Below are 21,054 nucleotides of genomic sequence, written 5' to 3' on the forward strand. Positions count from 1 at the left end.
TTGTTAGTTCAAAATCAAATTCCAGAACGAAATTTATATAATCTTGAATAAGTTACTTGGCTTTATGAAACCCAATTTTCCTTGCCTTTAAAATAAGTGTACTAGTTTGCATTCCTACCAACAGTGTAAGAGGGTTCCCTTTTCTCTGCATCCTCTCCAGCATTTATTGTTTGTAGACTTTTTGATTGGAGAAGGCAATGGCACCCCACTCCAGTACTCTTGCCTGGAAAATCCCATGGACAGAGGAGCCTGGTAGGCTGCAGTTCATGGGGTCGCTAAGAGTCAGACATGACTAAGCGACTTCACTTTTCACTTTCATGAATTGGAGAAGGAAATGGCAACCCACTCCAGTGTTCTTGCCTGGAGAATCTCAGAGACGGGGGGAGCCTAGTAGGCTGCCATCTATGGTGTCGCACAGAGTCCGACATGACTGAAGCGACTTAGCAGCAGCAGCAGCAGACTTTTTGATAGCAGCCATTCTGTCCAGTGTGAGATGGTACTTCATTGTGGTTTTGCTTTGCATTTCTCTGATAATGAGTGATGTTGAGCATCTTTTCATGTGTTTGTGAGCCATCTGTATGTCTTCATTGGAGAAATGTCTGTTTAGTTCTTTGGCACATTTTTTGGTTGGAATTGAGTGCATGAGCTGCTTGTATATTTTTGAGATTAATTCTTTGCCAGTTGCTTCATTTGCTATTATTTTCTCCCATTCTGAAGGCTGTCTTTTCACCTTGCTTATAGTTTTCTTCATTTTGCAAAAGCTTTTAAATTTAATTAGGTCCCATTTGTTTATTTTTGCTTTTTTTCCATTACTCTGGGAGGTGGGTCATAGAGGATCCTGCTGTGATTTATGTCAGAGAGTGTTTTACCTATATTTTCTTCTAGGAGTTTTATAGTTTCTGGTCTTACATTTAGATCTTTAATCCATTTTGCGTTTATTTTTGTGTATGGTGTTACAAAGTGTTCTAGTTTCATTCTTTTACAAGTGGTTGACCAGTACAGCCACTATGGAGAACAGTGTGGAGATTCCTTAAAAAACTGGAAATAGAACTGCCATACAGCCCAGCAATCCCACTGCTGGGCATGCACACTGAGGAAACCAGAATTGAAAGAGACTTGTGTACCCCCATGTTCTTTGCTGCACTGTTTACAATAGTTAGGACATGGAAGCAACTTAGATGTCCATCGGCAGATGAATGCATAAGAAAGCTGTGGTACATATACACAATGGAATATTATTCAGGTATTAAAAAGAATGCATTTGAATCAGTTCTAAGTAGGTGGATGAAACTGGAGCCCATTATACAGAGTGAAGTAAGTCTGAAAGAAAAACACCAGTATAGTATATTAACACATATATATGGAATTTAGAAAGATAGTAACGATGACCCTACATGCAAGACAGCAAAAGAAACACAGATGTAAAGAACAAACTTTTGGACTCTGTGGGAGAAGGCGAGGGTGCGGTGATTTGAGAGAAGAGCATTGAAACAAGTATATTACCATATGTGAAATATATCACCAGTCCAGGTCCAATGAATGAGACAGGGTACTCCAGGCCAGTGCTCTGGGACCACCCTGAGGGATGGGATGGGGAGGGAGGTGAGAGGGGGGTTCAGTATGGGGGACACATTTACACCCATGGTTTATTCATGTCAATGTATGGCAAAAACTACTATAATATTGTAAAGTAATTAGCCTCCAATTAAAATAAATAAATTAATTTACAAAAAATAAGTGTAATAATAATATATAGTTTATAAAGTTATTTTGAGAACTAAATGTATATGAATGTTTTACCATGGTCTTCCCTGGTGACTCAGTGGTAAAGAATCTGCCTTGCTAAGAAGGAGACACTTGTTCAGTCCTTGGATTAGGAAGATCCCCTGGAGGTGGAAATGGCAACCCACTCTAATATTCTTGCCTGGAAAATCCCATGGACAGAGGAACCTGGTGGACTACACTCCATGTGGTCACAAAGAGTCAGACACAACTTAACGGCTAAGCAACAAAAACATAATCTATAATTGCTTTATCTTCCTGTTGCATTGATCTTTTTTGAATCAAATATCTCTCCTTGTCTCTATTAATCCTTGTCTTAAAGTCTGATTTATATGATATTAATATATACATCCCCTTTTTCTTATGCTTATTTTTCAAATACTGCACTATTTACCATCATTTTCCTTTAATTTATTTGTATACCCTATATATCTCTTATTGAAAGAAAACAGTTGAATCTTTTTTCTTTAATCCAAGTTTTGCCTTTTAATTAGAATAGGTCATCTATTTATAGCAATGTGATTTTTGTACAGCAATATTCTAATCTGCCATTGCAGTATGTATTTTCCTAGTTGTCTCTTCTCCTTTTTGTTCATCTCTCCTTTGGTTTTCTGAAAATATTTTTGTAAGTCATTTTAATCCCTATTAACTTTTGACTATATTTATTACATTATTTTTATTAGGTGCTTAAGAATAACAAGATACATTGTTAATTCATGACAATCTACTTTTGCCTGACACTGAATTATGACTTTGATTAAAATACCAAAATCTTGAAACATTATAATTCCATTTACCCATTCTCATTTGTTCTTTTATTGTCATATATACTAATATACCTTAAGCATTCTACACTGCCTTTTTTTAAAAAATTAAGTGAAAAAATTATTTGTATAATCTTTTATATTTCACCATATATGTACATTTTCCACTGCTTCTCATTTCTTTCTGAACATCACCGCTACTGTTTGGTGTCAGTTCCCTTGAACCCAAAGGTATTTCTTTAATATTTCTTGATATGCTAGTCTGCTAGCATTGTGTTTTGTAAATTTTCATCAGAAACTTCTATCTTATTTTCATATTTATAGAATACCTGTAGGAACTCTAGATTTCTTGACAGCCAGGGTTTTTTTGTTGTCATTGTTGTTTGGTTGGTTTTGTTTGTTTACTTATTCTTTTTTTTGAATATGTAAGTCCAGTGTTTTCTTGCCCACATCAATTCTGGTGATAAGTCAGTTGTTGATCATATTGTTAGTTCTCTGCATGTTATGAGTCTTTCAACATTTTCTATCTTTTGTTTTCAGATGTTCTACTATGGTATATTGAGATTGAACTATGGGGGGTATGTGTGTGTCTATTTAAGTGAACTTCACTGAACTTCTTGGATTTCTAAGTTAATGGACTTTCTTTTGCACATTTAAGAAGATTTGACCAATCTGTCTTCAGTTTTTTTCCCCCTTTTCTCTCTCATTTTGTCATGTCTGACTCCATCTGCACATATAGTAGACTGTTAAATATTACTCCACAGTCCTCTACAGTTTTTTCACTTTTGCTAAATATTTTTCCCCCTGTTGTCCAGAGTGGGCAATTCTACTGATACTTTAATTTCACTGACTTTTTTTTCTTTTGCTATTTCAAATTTTCTTTTGAGTTCATAGAGTGAGGTGTTTATACCCAGTTAATACTTTATAGTTCTAAAATTTTCTTTTGCTTTTTTCTTTTAGCTTACATCTGTTAAAATTTCCTATCTGTTTACTCATTAATATTATATTTTCCTTTAATTATTTAACTGTATATTAAATTGACTATTTGAAACCTTTGCTCAATACATCGTCAGGGCCCACTCAATTTCACTTTCTATTGACTGTCACTGGTAGTTTGGCAAAGAAGCACTTTCCTGCTTTGCATATCTAGTAATTCTTGCTTTGAAACTGTATCCTGTAGATTATACTTTGTAGTGATTCTGGGATAGTCTGAGGATGATTGGGTTGTTTGTTTTATTATTTGTTCTAAAGGCAATTTTCTTGCCCAAAATCAAACTGTGAAACAGTCCTCCCTGCAATGTGCAGCAGCTGGTGTTTGATCAATTTTCTTTGGCTTCCAGCTGCTGCTTATTTGGCTCGACCCCTCAGGGTCTCTCTGTGCCTGCATAGTTTGGCTGTCAGCAAAAATTTGGGTCTATTTTACATTTAGATTTTAGGGTTCACTCTCAATGGTTATTTTGTTTCTGGGGGGGTTCTCTAAATTTCCAGATGTTTTTCCAGTCCGAACTTCATGCTTCTGATATTTAAGATAAAGAAGCATTCTCCTTTCTGCTGCTTAAGTTGTGTGTGATTTGGAGAACACACTCAGTCAAAAACACAGCAAACTCAAAAACCTTAACACCAGATAGTTTTGAATTTTAGTGGCAGCTGATTCTCTAGTTTCTACTTCACTTTTTTACCCCCTGGGGTCTCTTAATTCCAAGCATGTGTAGTTTTGTGATCAATTAGGAATTTGAGTAGAGTTTATACTTAGATTTTGGACTTAAGCACCTTTGACGCTTTTCCACTTTTGAAAGTTCTTCTTTGAAGCTCAGACATTTCTGTGCTCTGATCTATCATCCAATAAGGAAGTTGGGGCAGTTTTTATTGAGATAATTATGAAGTTGTAAGGAATAATTAAGAGAAATTCCAGGTATACTTTACTCAATTTTTCCAATAAGAACATTTTGGAAAATTGCAATGCAGTATCACAGCCATGGTATTGACATTGATATAATACATTTATCTTCTCCACATTGCCCAGTTTCACTTGTGTTTGTGTGTGAATGTGTCTTATTCTATTAAATTTTATCACTTGTGCACCCACCACCACAGTCAAGATACTCGACAGTTTCATCATCACAAGGATCCCATGAACTGCCCTTTAAAGACTACATCTACCTCCCTTCCACCTCATCCTTCCTTAACACCTGGAAACAACTTGTCTGTATTCCATTTCTAGAATATTGTCATTTCAAAATATTATCTGAAGGGAATCAAACATTATGTAATTCTCTTGGATTTACTTTTTTTCACTCAGCATAATTCCCCAGAGATTCATCAAAGCTGTGGGCTATATCAACAGCTACTTTCTTTTTATTGTTGAGTAGTATTCCATAGAATGAATATATACACATTTTCTTTAGTCTTTACCTGTTTGAGGGATATCCGACATATTTCCAGTTTTGGATCAAGCTACTATAAACATTTGTATATAGTTTGCTATTTTTGTGGATGTGAACACAGGTTTTCATTTCTCTGGGACAAATGCCTAAGAGAATAATCACTGTATCATTTGGCAACTGCAGGTTTAGTTTAAAAAAAAACAACTGCAAGCTCTTTTCCAGGGTTACTGTACCATTTCTCATTCCCTTCAGCATGAGTGATCAAGTTTATTCATCCCCTCATCAACACTCTTATTTTAGCCATTCTAATAAGTATACAGTGATATCCCATTGTGCTTTTAAAGTGTATTTTGCTCTAGACTTATACCTAGGGTATATAGACAACCTTAACAATGAATTAGAAAACCAGAAAAGATATGAAAAGACAAATCACAAAAGAGGATATACAGATGGCAAATTCTAGACATGAATCTTTTAAAACTATTTTCTTCAAGAGGAATTACCTGACACCTTCATGTCCCCCTGGTGGCTCAAACGGTTTAAAAAAAAAAAAAAAATTGATCTGCAATGCAGGAGACATAGATTCAATCCCTGGGTTGGGAAGATCCCCTGGAGAAGGGAATGGCTACCCACTCCAAGAGGAGTGGAGGGCAGGAGGAGAATGGGGCAACAGAGGATGACATGGTTGGATGACATCATTGACTCTATAGACATGAGTGTGACCAAACTCTAGGAGATAGTGAAGGACCGGGAAGCCTGGCATGCTGCAGTCCATGGAGTCTTAAAGAGTCAGACATGACTGAGCCACTGAATAACAACAACAACCAGTATTCTTGCCTAGGAGAATTCCATGGACAGAGGAATCTGGAGAGCTACAGTCCATGTAGTCACAAAGAGTCAGACATGACTGAGCAACTGAGAATTTCACTCTCACACTTTGATATCACCACCACTGTATTGCAATTACATAGAAAAACATGTATAACAAAAGTATAATACAGAATTTCATTTCATATTTGAACATAGCACTGTATGAAACAAAAACAGGCTCTGTGTATATAAAAGACTAAAACGTATGAAAAGATATGATGATTATCTTTGATGATACAAAACTTGAGTACTTTTTGACTACATTTCACTAGTGGGTGGTTAGAAAGTTATCCTCTATAGTTACTAAATTATTTCACATTTTTATTAGCTTACAATGTGGTCTTGATCAAAATGTTTCTCAAAAAGGTTAATAGAAATTCCAACTTGAATATGGTCACAGAAATTTCTACCTATTCCTGAACTCAACTTTGAAAAGGTAGTTCAGTTCAGTTCAGTTTAGTTGCTCAGTCATGTCCAATTCTGCAACCCCATGGACTGCAGCATGCCAGGCCTCCCTGTCCATCACCAACTCACGGAGTCTACTGAAACTCATCTGCATTGAGGTGGTGATGCCATTCAACCATCTAATCCTCTGTCATCCCCTTCTCCTGCCTTCAATCTTTCCCAGCATCAGGTTTTTTCCCAATGAGTCAGCTCCTCACATTAGGTGGACAAAGTATTGGAGTTTCAGCTTCAACATCAGTCCTTCCAATGAACATTCAGGACTGATTTTCATTAGGATGGACTGGTTGGATCTCCTTGCAGTCCAAGGGACTCTTAAGAGTCTTCTCCAACATTATAGTTCAAAAACATCAATTTTTTGGCACTCAGCTTTCTTTATAGTCCAACTCTCACATCCATACATGACCACTGGAAAAACCATAGCCTTGATTAGACAGATGGCAAAGTAATGTCTCTACTTTTTAATATGCTGTCTAGGTTGGTCATAACTTTTCTTCCAAGGAATAAGTGTCTTTTAATTTCATGGTTGTAATCACCATCTGCAGTGATTCTGGAACCCCCCAAAATAAAGTCTGTGACTGTTTCCACTGTTTCCCCATCTATTTGCCATGAAGTGATGGGACAGATGCCATGATCTTCGTTTTCTGAATGTTGAGCTTTAACCCAACTTTTTCACTCTCTTCTTTCACTTTCATCAAGAGGCTCTTTAGTTTTCACTTTCTGCCATAAGGTTGGTGTCATCTGCATAGCTGAGGTTATTGGTATTTCTCCCGGATATCTTGATTCCAGCTTGTGCTTCTTCCAGCCCAGCGTTTCTCATGATGCAATCTGCATAGAAGTTAAATAAGCAGGGTGACAATAAATAAGCAGGGTAACAGCAGCCTTGACATACTCTTTTTCCTATTGGAACCAGTCTGTTGTTCCATGTCCAGTTCTAACTTGCTTCCTGACTGCATACAGATTTCTCAAGAGGCAGGTCAGGTGGTCTGGTATTCCCAACTCTTGAAGAATTTTCCACAGTTTATTGTAATCCACACAGTCAAAGGCTTTGGCATAGTCAATAAAGCAGAAATAGATGTTTTTCTGGAACTCTCCGGCATTTTCAATGATCCAGTGGATGTTGGCAATTTGATCTCTGGTTCCTCTGCCTTTTCTAAAACCAGCTTGAACATCTGGAAGCTCATGGTTCACATATTGTTGAATCCTGGCTTGGAGAATTTTGAGCATCACTTTACTAGCATGTGAGATGAGCGCAATTGTGCAGTAGTTCAAGTATTCTTTGGCATTGACTTTCTTTGGAACTGGAATGAAAACAGATCTTTTCCAGTCCTGTGGCCACTGCTGAGTTTTCCAAATTTGCTGGCATATTGAATGCAGCACATTCACAGCATCATCTTTTAGGATTTGAAATAGCTCAACTGGAATTCCATCACTTCCACTAGCTTTGTTTGTAGTGACGCTTCCTAAGGCCCACTTGACTTCACATTCCAATATGTCTGTCTCTAGGTAAGTGATTACACCATCGTGATTATCTGGATCATGAAAATGTTTTTTGTATAGTTCTTCGGTGTATTCTTGCCACCTCTTCTTAATATCTTCTGCTTCTGTTAGGTCCCTACCATTTCTATCCTTTATTGAGCCCATCTTTGCATGAAATGTTGCCTTGGCATCTCTAATTTTCTTGAAGAGATCGCTAGTCTTTCCCATTCTATTGTTTTCCTCTATTTCTTTGCATTGATCGCTGAGGAGGCTTTCTTATCTCTTCTTGCTATTCTTTGGAACTCTGCCTTCAAATGGGTGTATCTTTCCCTTTCTCCTTTGCTTTTTGCTTCCCTTCTTTTCACAGCTATTTGTAAGGCCTCCTCAGATAGCCATTTTGCCTTTTTGCATTTCTTTTTCTTGGGGATGGTTTTGATCCCTGTCTCCTGTATAGTGTCACAAACCTCTGTCCATAGTTCATCAGGCACTCTGTCTATCAGATCTAATCCCATAAATTTATTTCTCACCTCCACTGTATAATCGTTAGGGATTTGATTTAGGTCATACCTGAATGGTCTAGTGGTTTTTCCTACTTTTTTCAATATAAGTCTGAATTTGGCAATAAGGAGTTCATGATCTGAGCCACAGTCAGCTCCCAGTTTTGGTTTTGCTGACTGTATAGTGCTTCTCCCTCTTTAGTTGCAAAGAATATAATCAATCTGATTTCAGTGTTGACCATTTGGTGATGTCCACGTGTAAAGTGTTCTCTTGTGTTGTGAAGAGGCTGTTTACTATGACCAGTGCATTCTCTTGGCAAAACTCTATTAGCCTTTGCCCTGCTGTATACTGTCACCCTGCTTATTTAATTTATACGCAGAGTACATCATGAGAAACGCTGGGCTAGAAGAAGCACAAGCTGGAATCAAGATTGCCGGGAGAAATATCAATGACCTCAGATATGCAGATGACACCATCCTTATGGCAAAAGCCTCTTGATGAAAGTGAAAGTGGAGAGTGAAAAAGTTGGGTTAAAGCTCAACATTCAGAAAACAAAGATCATGGCATCCGTCCCATCACTTCATGGCAAATAGATGGGGAAACAGTGGAAATAGTGTCAGACTTTATTTTGGGGGGCTCCAAAATCACTGCAGATGGTGACTGCAGCCATGAAATTAAAAGACGCTTACTGCTTGGAAGGAAAGTTATGACCAACCTAGATAGCATATTGAAAAGACATTACTTTGCCAACAAAGGTCCATCTAGTCAAGGCTATGGTTTTTCCAGTGGTCATGTATGGATGTGAGAGTTGGACTGTGAAGAAAGCTGAGCACTGAAGAATTGATGCTTTTGAACTGTGGTGCTGGAAAAGACTCTTGAGAGTCCCTTGGACTGCAAGGAGATCCAGCCAGTCCATTCTGAAGGAGATCAGCCTGGGATTTCTTTGGAAGGAATGATGCTAAAGCTGAAACTCCAGCACTTTGGCCACCTCATGTGAAGGGTTGACTCATTGGAAAAGACTCTGATGCTGGGAGGGATTGGGGGCAGGAGGAGAAGGGACGACAGAGGATGAGATGGCTGGATAGCATCACTGACTCGATGGACATGAGTCTAGTGAACTCCGGGAGTTGGTGATGGACAGGGAGGCCTGGCGTGCTGCAATTCATGGGGTCGCAAAGAGTCGGACACGACTGAGTGACTGAACTGAACTGAACTGAACTGCTTCATTCTGTACTCCAAGACCAAATTTGCCTGTTACTCCAGGTGTTTCTTGGCTTCCTACTGTTGCATTCTATAATGAAAAGGACATCTTTTTTGGGTGTTAGTTCTAGAAGGTCTTGTAGGTCTTCATAGAACTGTTCAACTTCAGCTTGTTCAGCATTACTGGTCAGGGCATAGACTTGGATTACCATGATATTGAATAGTTTGCCTTGAAAACAAACAGAGAAAAGGTAGTGCATTTCTCTAAATCTCTCAAAACCATAAGTAATTTCAGATTGGAGAACATATAGCTTTTCTATTATTAAGTAAGTGTTTGGATAATGCTTCCTGATATATTTCATGGTATCATTCATACAAATAATATGCACATCACCTATTATTAACTATAGTAGCATCTCATGAATAATTTGTGCAATTTTTATCATTTTTTAAAATAAAGACTTTAAGAATAGCTTTCTAAAATATTGCAACTAGTATGAAATCAATTAAGGTGAAACACATCTAAGGAATATTATCCAAATGTAAGATATTTTTTGAGTTGAACATTTTTTAAAGTAGCTTCATAATGATAAATAAAAATTAAGTAATGAACTGTGATTCTATGAACATTTAGGCAAAGTCTCTTAGAATAAGCTGGGCCCTGGGCAACTCTTTCTAATTTGCTAAAGATGATACACTCAAGTTACAGTAAGTCAATTAGAATTTCCTGTAAATGCAGTGAACATTCTGGATCTGCTTAGACAAATCTGCATAATCCATTTAAAATTTATTTTGGTTCATTTTCCCCCCAGGACTAACAAAAAAATTTGTCTTCCCCCCAAATCAGTAAATCCTGCATATTAAATTCAGTCTTTTAGGCTCAATTATTATACACAACATACCAGAAAGTTCTGCTTTTAAATTTATAAAAATTTATAAACACCTATAATTAAAGAGAAGTAAAAATGATTTATTAGATAATCAAGCCATTCCTATGCCCAGATTGCAAAATTCTGAAATCCCTAGGTAGAATGCATAAACCTTTCATCTTCACCATAAGGCCATTAACATTTAAAAATTGGCAAGGTTGGCATTTCCTGTAGTAAATAACTTCTTATAATGCTACCATCCACACATCAATGCCAGTGGCTCATGTTCTAACCTGACCTGCCTGCTTATTGAAATCGTTGAATATTACTTTTAAGATTGTTCTTTTTGTCCGGAATAGAAGTTGGAGGAAAATCCTTAGAGTACAATATTAATACTGTGCTGATGATTAGTGTAGCTTTAAGAGCCCATAAATTAGAAGTTCAAGTCATGAATACTGCAAACACTCCTCCAACACAAAAACTACTAAAAACTCAGAGGGCCATAATGAGAGAGTTGAGAAGGGGTAGTTTTTAAAATGTATATATTATTCATTTCTCTTTTTTTTTTTTTAATAACAAATGACTATGCAAAGGAAATAAGCTGTCAAAGAAAAGTTACAGTAAAGTAATCATGGAGCTGGGACTAAATCAGGAACAAGAAAAACATTTATTAGTACTAAAAAGTTTGCCCGCAACAGATAGAGCAGTGGCCAGAATGTGGGAGCTCTGGCTTGCTTCCTCAGTTCCTGGGGGATGTCAGGCATTTAACTTGCTGCTTCTAGAAAACATTCTAAGTTATTTGTCGACAGGAGTGAAAATTGGCAATAAAGTTATACTGATATTAGATACCTCAAACAGTTCTTCAAAAATTTTTCAGCAGCCAATAGTCTCAATTTACTTCATCTAGTAAAACTGTTAGTTTCTGCATTAGGGACCTTATTTTCATTTGAAAACATCTCCTTTGGTATTAAGCATGTATGATGATTTTATACCTGAGAACTTTTTCCTCTTGATGCCATCTCCATTTAGGAAAATATGGTTGAACAGGTACATGTCATACCTTAGGAGAAATACCCAGCTGGCTGATTAGAATATAGTAGGTACGAGTAGGATGCATTGGTCTTTTCATCTTTTTCAGCGACACATTTTGCAGGGACGGAGTCAAAAGGTTGGGGATTTGTGCAAGCTCACTTCCAGTGTACTGAACTCTGCCTATAAACATTCCCATTTATCCTCAGCAGGGATGCCCACTGACCTAATGCTTGCATCCTGTTACACACTTCTCTAAGACACTCCAAACACAGATGGATAGTCTTTAAGCTCATTCCTTCACTTTCACCCCACAGGCACAGTGACCTTATAGGCTTGCTGCCAGTGACTGCCCTGTTAAGATGAAATCTGTCACTTTTGCAATAATGTTCAGATGGCCTATAAACTCCTCATTTATGTTTTTTAAGTTAAAAGTCAAAATTAAGAATTATCTGTTTCCAATCACGGTTGGTGTGCCGTGCTTAGTTGCTCAATCATGTCAGACTCTTTGCAACTCCATGGACTATAGCCCGCCAAACTGCTCTCTCCATGGGATTTCTCCAGGCAAGAATACTGGAGTGGGTTGCCATGCTCTCCTCCAGGGGATCTTTGCAACCCAGGGATTGAACCCAGGTCTCCCACCTCTTTACTGTCTGAGCCACCAGGGAAGCCCATGGTTGGTAGGACATAATTTTTAAAAATGCATTCCCTCACTTTGGAGGGGTATTTAATCTTAGGGAAGCAAGACTGAGGGAAAGAGTGAATTCAAGCAAAAAGGAAAGGCAACCAAGACCAGATGGTGAATCATTAAGATGGCCTTGGCTTCCCAGAAGAACACAGAGCAGTCACCCAGTCCCTCATAAGCCATAGTGGATGGCTATCAATAAGAACAGCCCATCAAGGGCAACAGTAGCAACACTTCATCTGCTGGTTCATTTCCCTCTCCTGTCACTTACTGGCCAAAGTTCTCCCCATGCGCTGTTATCTTCCTGCATTTTTGGGTTACAGTACAAAGCCCTTCCTGGAAGCTACTGGGAAAGCCAGAGCTCTGTGGGTCCAGACCTGAGGCTGGAACTGCTGTGGTTTCCACCACAGCAAGCACAATGCAGTTCACACAGTAAATAGTCCAGCTTTTTTCCCCAGAGGAAGGAAGACCAGAACCCTAAAACCATAAGATCAGGAGCCTCCACTGAGGGCTTTCCACTAATAGAACACAAGGTAACCAACTGACACCCACAGAAAAAGGTGTAGGTATGCTGAGCATTTAAGAGGAAACATACCCTGGATTTCATACTGTCACCCACAGATCCATAGAAAGAATACAGGGTGCTTTCTCACAGATAGAAAAGTTTGGTCAAAAATACCTTTCAAGGTATCTTTGAGCAGCAAAATATCATCGTGATTAATTGTAACCAGAGCTAACTACCCTACTGTTTAGCCAATTAAAATCCTAAAATATGGAGAACTGCAGTAAGATGTCAACAGTCTTCTTGACTTTAGAATTTTTGACATCCAGAACTTCTTCCACTCATCTAGTGAATCCAAGCCAAGTCTGTTTCTGATGGCTGTGGGGTATGGCTGCTTGGAAGCAAGGGATGGAGGCAAGTGACTTCTGCTACAGTACTATTTAATAAATGGTGCAGACGTTGAACCCTAAAGCAGCAGGTAACACTCAGCATAAAGTGTTCCACCAGCTGATATCATGAATTGGTCCTTCTCTCTTACAATTTTTTTTTGCTTCAAAGCCTCTCCCAGGTTTGGCTGGGCCAACAACCAGTTGTGTTGTGCACCCCTGATCACTTCTCCAGCTCTCCTACCAGTTAGGTACTGACCCCTGCCTTCTTCGGCAAAAATGCACTTGCCCTTAACCTCTGGTTGATGTCAGCAGCTCACTGTTGTGTCTTATCAGCATGTTTTCCCTAGCTTTCTGCCAAAATCAATTCTTTGTGCAATTAGGAACTTAATACCTAATTTTAAATAATGGCAGAAAAGTAGCTTCAGTGTTGGTGACGGCAATGGAAATGGCACTGAAAGTGTTTGCTTCTTTATGTGTCTTGGCTTAAAAAGCTCCTTGGTGGCAGGAATGCTTTCTTGCTCAGCTGTGCTTTCTCACTCAGTGCTGAAGCCAGAACCTACCATATTGGAACTACTCAATACTTGTTGAATACATGAATGGCACAGACAAGATGGAGAAGAGTAGCCTTTAAAAGCACGAACTTAGAAGAGTGGGAAGAAAATTCACATTTTCATTGTAATGTTATGTGGAATATTACATAAAATACAGCATGTGACTATGTGAATAAGTACCTTGAAAACTACACATTAACATGGAAATTTGGTTTAAGGAGCAAGTAATCACAAATAAATACATGCATACATATAGTGATAGGTAAGACAGGACATTAAAAAAAAAAAGTATCCAAATATAAACAATAAGTATCTGAGGCCAGTTGGATTACAGGTAATTTTTATTGTATTCTTCATATTTTTCAGATTTTCTAAAATGCTGCTAAGTCACTTCAGTCGTGTCCGACTCTGTGTGACCCCATAGACAGCAGCCCACCGGGCTCCCCCGTGCCTGGGATTCTCCAGGTAAGAACACTGGAGTGGGTTGCCATTTCCTTCTCCAGTGCATGAAAGTGAAAAATGAAGTGAAGTCGCTCAGTTGTGTCCGACTCTTGGCGACCCCATGGACTACAGCCCACCAGGCTCCTCCATCTATGGGATTTTCCAGGCAAGAGTACTGGAGTGGGGTGCCATCGAATATGTATTAATTATAATTTATAATCTTAAAAGTGATGCTATAAAAAGTCTGTCCCAAATTCAACAGAAAATAAAGGATAGGGAAGTAGAATAAGAAATAGATATTTTATAATTTATCAAAATATACAAACTGTACCTCTTAGAGTACCACAAATCAATAGCATAACAAATATGACAAAATAATGCACTGGACCCTAGGGTTAGGCAGAGTAAATTCTTTGCCTCAAATATGCTTCTGCTATATGGTTTTCTAACATCCCAAGGCCTGTATCACAAGATTACTGAGGATAGAAGAGAGTCCTCAAAGACTCCCAGAATGAGGATTGTGGAGGATGCTCAGTCACTGCTCATGATACACCCCCAGGTAGAAAGTAATTCAGCCTACCTAAACACAGTCCTGCTGTTCCAGTGATAGAAAGCCATGCTGTGATCCTTGTCCTAAAATTCTTGCTTTGTGTAAATATTTGAAACCTTCTCCTTTTTTTCAAATCTTAACACAGAGCACAAACCAAACAAGAGGATGAGAAGGACTGTAGAATAGGCTACCTGACTTTATATGGGTAGTTCTCCACAGAAGTTGATTTTAACCCCAGGGGACGTTTTTGGTTGTTAAATCTGGGGAGGAGGACAGGTGCTATGGGCATTTCATGCATAGAGGCTCAACATCCTACAGTGTACAGGACAGCTCCCGGGACAGAATTACTTGATTTAAAACATAATACGACACAGACACCAGACACTACTGCCATCACAACTACCGCTCTCAGGGCCACACCATGCTTCCTGGATCCAGAATGGTGAGAAGACAAATGGGATGTCCTTCACTCTAACCTGAAATCACAAGCTCGTGATTACTCATTGCAGCATCTCTACAGAAAACTCAAGACTTTTCTGCGGGGGCCTGAAGGCAGAGAGAACAGAACTTAGGAACTTTAGCCCAACCTAAATCAATAGCTGCTGGGGAAGGAAGGCCCTACTGTTACAACTTTGCACCATCAAAGGACAATAGAATGGAGATGAATGAGTTACTGTCCTATAACTAAAAGATATTATATTTATATTCAAATGCCATCAGTGTTCTCAGAGGATCTTTTATCATTCCTGGCTTTGTCATTCTGACTGATCACTCAATTGGCTGACTTCAGTTTTCAAGATATTTTTGTTCCAACAAGAGCTCATAGAATTATATTTCTTGATTTCTTTCATATTTGATAATGTCTCTCTGTAACCATTCCTTTCTTCAGTATTCTTGCCTTGAGAACTCCATGAACAGTATGAAAAGGCAAAAAGATAGGACACTGAATGATGAACTTCCCAGGTCGTTAGGTGCCCAATATGCTATTGGAGATCACTGGAGAAATAACTCCAAAAACAATGAAGGGATAGAGCCAAAGCAGAAACCACACCCAGCTGTGGATGCGACTAGTGATAGAAGTAAGGTCCGATGCTGTAAAGAGCAATATTACATAGGAACCTGGAATGTTAGGTCCATGAATCAAGGCAAATTGGAAGTGGTCAAAAAGGAGATGACAAGAGTGAACATCGACGTTCTAGGAATCAGCAAACTAAGATGGACTGGAATGGGTGACTTCACCTCAGATGACCATTATATCTACTACTGTGGGCAGGAATCCCTTAGAAGTGGAGTAGCCATCATAGTCAACAAAAGAGTCTGAAATGCAGTACTTGAATGCAATCTCAAAAACGACAGGATGATCTCTGTTCATTTCCAAGGCAAATCATTCAATATCATGGTAATCCAAGTCTATGCCATGACCAGTAATGCTAAAGAAGCTGAAGTTGAAGAGTTCTATGAAGACCTACAAGACCTTCTAGAATTAACACCCCAAAAAAGATGTCCTTTTCATTATAGGGGACTGGAATGCAAAAGTAGGAAGTCAAGAAACACTTGGAGTAACAGTCAAACTTGACCTTGGAGTACACAATGAAGCAGGGCAAAGGCTAATAGAGTTTTGCCAAGAAAATGCACTGGTCATAGCAAACAGCCTCTTCCAAGAACACAAGAGAAGACTCTACACATGGACATCACCAGATGGTCGACACCGAAATCAGATTGATTATACTCTTTGCCGCCAAAGATGGAGAAGCTCTATACAGTCAGCAAAAACAAGACCGGAAGCTGACTGTGGATCAGATCATGAACTTCTTATTGCCAAATTCAGACTGAAATAAAAAGAAAGTGGAGAAAACCACTAGACCATTCAGGTATGATCTAAATCAAATCCCTTATGATTATACAGTGGAAGTGAGAAATAGATTTAAGGGACTAGATCTGATACAATGCCTGAGGAACTATGGACAGAGGTTCATGACATTGTACAGGAGGCAGGGATCAAGACCATCCCCAAGAAAAAGAAATGCAAAAAGGCAAAATGGCTGTCTGAGGAGGCCTTACAAATAGCTGTGAAAAGAAGGGAGTGAAAAGCAAAGGAGAAAAGGAAAGATATACCCATTTGACTGCAGAGTTCCAAAGAATAGCAAGGAGAGATAAGAAAGCCTTCCTCAGTGATCAATGCAAAGAAACAGAGGAAAACAATAGAATGGGAAACCCTAGAGATCTCTACAAGAAAATTAGAGATGCCAAGGGAACATTTCATGTAAAGATGGGCTCAATAAAGGACAGAAATGGTAGGGACCTAACAGAAGCAGAAGATATTCAGAAGAGGTGGCAAGAATACACCGAAGAACTATACAAAAAGATCTTCATGACCCAGATAATCACAATGGTGTGATCACTCACCTAGAGCCAGACATGTTGGAATGTGAAGTCTAGTGAGCCTTAGGAAGCATCACTACAAACAAAGCTAGTGAAAGTGATGGAATTCCAGTTGAGCTACTTCAAATCCTAAAAGATGATGCTGTGAATGTGCTGCACTCAATATGTCAGCAAATTTGGAAAACTCAGCAGTGGCCACAGGACTGGAAAACGTCCATTTTCATTCCAATCCCAAAGAAAGGCAATGCCAAAGAGTGCTCAAACTACCACACAATTGCCCTCATCTTACACACTAGTAAAGTGATGCTCAAAATTCTCCAAGCCAGGCTTCAGCAATACGTGAACCGTGAGCTTCCAGATATTCAAGCTGGTTTTAGAAAAGGCAGAGGAATCAGAGATCAAATTGCCATCATCTGCTGGATCATTGAAAAAGCAAGAGAGTTCCAGAAAAATAACTATTTCTGCTTTATTGACTATACCAAAGCCTTTGACTGTGTGGATCACAATAAACTGTGGAAAATTCTGAAAGAGTTGGGAATACCAGACCACTTGACCTGCCTCTTGAGAAACCTGTGTGCAGTTCAAGAAGCAACATTTAGAACTAGACATGGAACAACAGACTGGTTCCAAATAGGAAAAGGAGTATGTCAAGGCTGTATACTGTCACCCTGCTTATTTAACTTCTATGCAGAGTACATCATGAGAAACACTAGGCTGGAGAAAGCACAAGATGGAATCACAATTGCCTGGAGAAATATCAATATCCTCAGATATGCAGATGACACCACCCTTATGGCAGAAAGTGAAGAGGAACTAAAGAGCCTCTTGATGAAAGTGAAAGAGGAGAATGAAAAAGTTGGCTTAAAGCTCAACATTCAGAAAACTAAGATCATGGCATCTGGTCCTATCACTTCATGGCAAATAGATGGGGAAACAGTGGAAACAGTGGCTGACTTTATTTTTTGGTGCTCCAAAATCACAGCAGATGGTGATTGCAGCCATGAAATTAAAAGACACTTACTCCTTGGAAGAAAAGTTATGACCAACCTAGACAGCATATTAAAAAGCTGAGCCATTACTTTGTCAACAAAGGTCCATCTAGTCAAGGCTGTGGTTTTTCCAGTGGTTATGTATGGATGTGAGATTTGGATTATAAAGAAATCTGAGCACTGAAGAATTGATGCTTTTGAACTGTGATGTTGGAGAAGACTCTTGAGAGTCCCTTGGACTGCAAGGAGATCCAACCAGTCCATCCTAAAGGAGATCAGTCCTGCGTGTTCATTGGTAGGACTGATACTGAAGCTGAAACTCCAGTACTTTGGCCACCTGATGCAAAGAGCTGACTCATTGGAAAAGACCCTGATGCTGGGAAAGATTGAGAACAGGAGGAAAGGGGACGAAAGAGGATGAGATGGTTGGATGGCATCACCAACTCAATGGACATGGGTTTGGGTGGACTCCAGGAGTTGGTGATGGACAGGGAGGCCTGGCGTGCTGTGATTCATGGGGTCGCAGAGTCGGACACGACTGAACTGAATTGAACTAAACTGAACTCTGTAACCATTAGAAATAAAAGCAACTTTGCCAGGTAATGTTTCCTTGGGTGGTACTCTGTCTGTGTCAAAACACTGTAGACATTGCTTTCTGTCTTCAGGCATTGGACATTACTATATTCCAATGGAACAGTCTGAGGCCAGCCTGATTTCTTACCCTAGTACATGATTTTATTTTTATACATAGAAACCAGAAACCATAGAACACAGTGAATGTGTTCATGGATCAGTGTGTCAATGTGTGCTTGTTGATCTGAAGGTGTAGTTCTTTCTTCATTTTAGGCTTTTTTTTCCCCCTTTTGGAGGAATAGCCACCTCAGAGAGATCAGCTCTTCTCATGTCAGCTATTTTAGTCTTATTCATCTGCTAGCATTCTTATTGTTTTGCTGTCATCAGAATCCATTATGATTATGTCTAGTCTTTCCTCTATGTCAATAATTTGATTTTCAGTGTTGATCTCTCCCTTAGTATTTCTAATTACTGTATCTGTTCTGTAATGACTCTGTTTTAGTAGATTTCTTTCCTTGGGTCTGCCAAGTACTTTTCTGTTTGTATAAACAACCACATATGAAAAACGCTGGACTCAACCAGTTACAACCATGAAAAAAGTTGGTCTAGATGCTCCCACTGTCTCTCCTGACCTGGACTGCATGCCGATCCTTTCTGCTTCTTACCTGAGCTGCTGGAAAAGTCCCTTAGTTTCTCCTAGCTTTTTCAATTCATAGAGCGATCTCATTTCAGTAAGTAAAGTCCAGTCCAAGGTACATTAAAACCATTATAATTAGGGAACACAGAGAGAGGGGTTGGCTTCTCTTGTTCCCGTGTTCACCCTTCCAGAGCTTCTTCTGCAAACTGCTCTCTGAGGCCTGGAGAATCTAATCCAAGAAGCATGCCGTGGTTTAGCAGCTGAGCCTGGGGCATTCTCCAGTTGAGAGCTTCTGACTAGAGTTCCCATGACACTAGCTCTGCCTGTTGTCCAGGTGGCCGGCCACTTTCAACTTCCATTCTAGCCCAGGACTTCCTACCATTCACCTCTGTCTGGGGTCCCTTCCTTAAAGTTCTCCTGGGTGGTGTCTCTTTCTCAGTGCCTCTGTAAAACCATACACTGTGTTTTATTCTTCCCTCTTTGAAGTAAGTGTTAGTCGCTCAGTTGTGCCCGACTCTTTGCAACCCCATGGACTGCAGCCCACCAGGCTCCTCTGTCCATGAGATTTTCCAGGCAAGGATACTGGAGTGGGTTGCCATTTCCTTCTCCAGGGGATCTTCCCAACCCAGGGATCGAACCCGGGTCTCCTGCACTGCAGGCAGAGTCTTGACTGACTGAGCTACAAGGGAAGCCCACAGGTCTAATTAAAAGAAAAGATGGATACCACACTTTCGGCATTCCCGTTTTCTCCCACCTTGGGTTTAGATGAAAGGGCACACATCCTTCCTGTCCCTGGTGGGGCGATGGTGTGAAAACAAAAGGGTGCAGCACACCCGCACTTTTCTTCATTCTTCCCTTCAACCTTAACTGCCAGAGGTGGTTATTCTTAAAATTCGGAAAATCAGGTTTGCCATTGTTCTAAAGTTGTACCCAGGATTTAATTAAGAGTGGTCTGACAGAGTGACAACACAGAGAGGCCAATGCCAGGAAAGGAAGAATTTAGGACTCACATTTCACGTGCGAAGGGGACATACCACACTACAAAAGGCCAAAAGAGCACTGAGGTGGTCAGGAGGCAGAAGACAGATAGGGCCAAGGGAAAAGTCTTGGCCAGAGCCTGTATTTGCATTTTCTACAGGAAAGGCAAGGTAGTACACAGTCAACAGCTTAGGGTTGGCAAAGTTTGAATCATTCCAGGGGACTGTGGGGCATAGGGATGGTCCTTGGCTCTGGGATGGTTTAGAGCAGGGGGAATCTTGGCATGGTCTTAAGAACTAGATAAATGAGGTGGTTGGGGCAATAGACTTGGGATTGGTGGGTTTGCACCAATGAGAAATGTGCTCCTGGTCGAGCCCCCGCTGTCTCTAAGAATTGATCAGCCCTAAGAGTCGGACACGACTGAGCGACTTCACTTTCCCTTTTCACTGTCATGCATTGGAGAAGGAAATGGCAACCTACTCCAGGGTTCTTGCCTGGAGAATCCTAGGGACGGGGGAGCCTGGTGGGCTGCCGTCTCTGGGGTCGCACAGAGTCGGACACGATTGAAGCGACTTAGCAGCAGCAGCAGCAGAGAAGTGTATATCTCCCTGGATCTATAAGGCTCCCAGATGCCAGAGCATCAAGAATACAAAACATAAGAAAATAAAGTTACTTCAATTGGCCCTGCAACAAATGGATTCCAAACAGACAAATATACAATCTAAGAGAACACCGAACAGCCAAGTCTCAGCAAGTCTGGCTTTGGTAATCTAGTTCACACTTCAGATTATGGACTAAAATCAAAATTTTAGTTGATAAGACTTCAAACGTTTCAGGAGGTGAGGATCCCCAATGTGAGGAACATCTCCTCACTGTGAACAGTGAAAATCAAGGTGCCTTGCCCTCCTCTGGCCTCTGAAGAATCGACAGTTTTTCCCAAGTATATGAATTTTAAGTGAAGCAATTCAAAACCGGAACTCAGTGCAGCTCTTTCATCACATCTGAGGGGACCTGAAATGATTGGTCATTTGTCCATGCCT

The sequence above is a fragment of the Bos javanicus genome, chromosome 22 (genome assembly GCF_032452875.1).
Source record: "Bos javanicus breed banteng chromosome 22, ARS-OSU_banteng_1.0, whole genome shotgun sequence".
In the NCBI taxonomy this organism is placed as follows: Eukaryota; Metazoa; Chordata; class Mammalia; order Artiodactyla; family Bovidae; genus Bos; species Bos javanicus.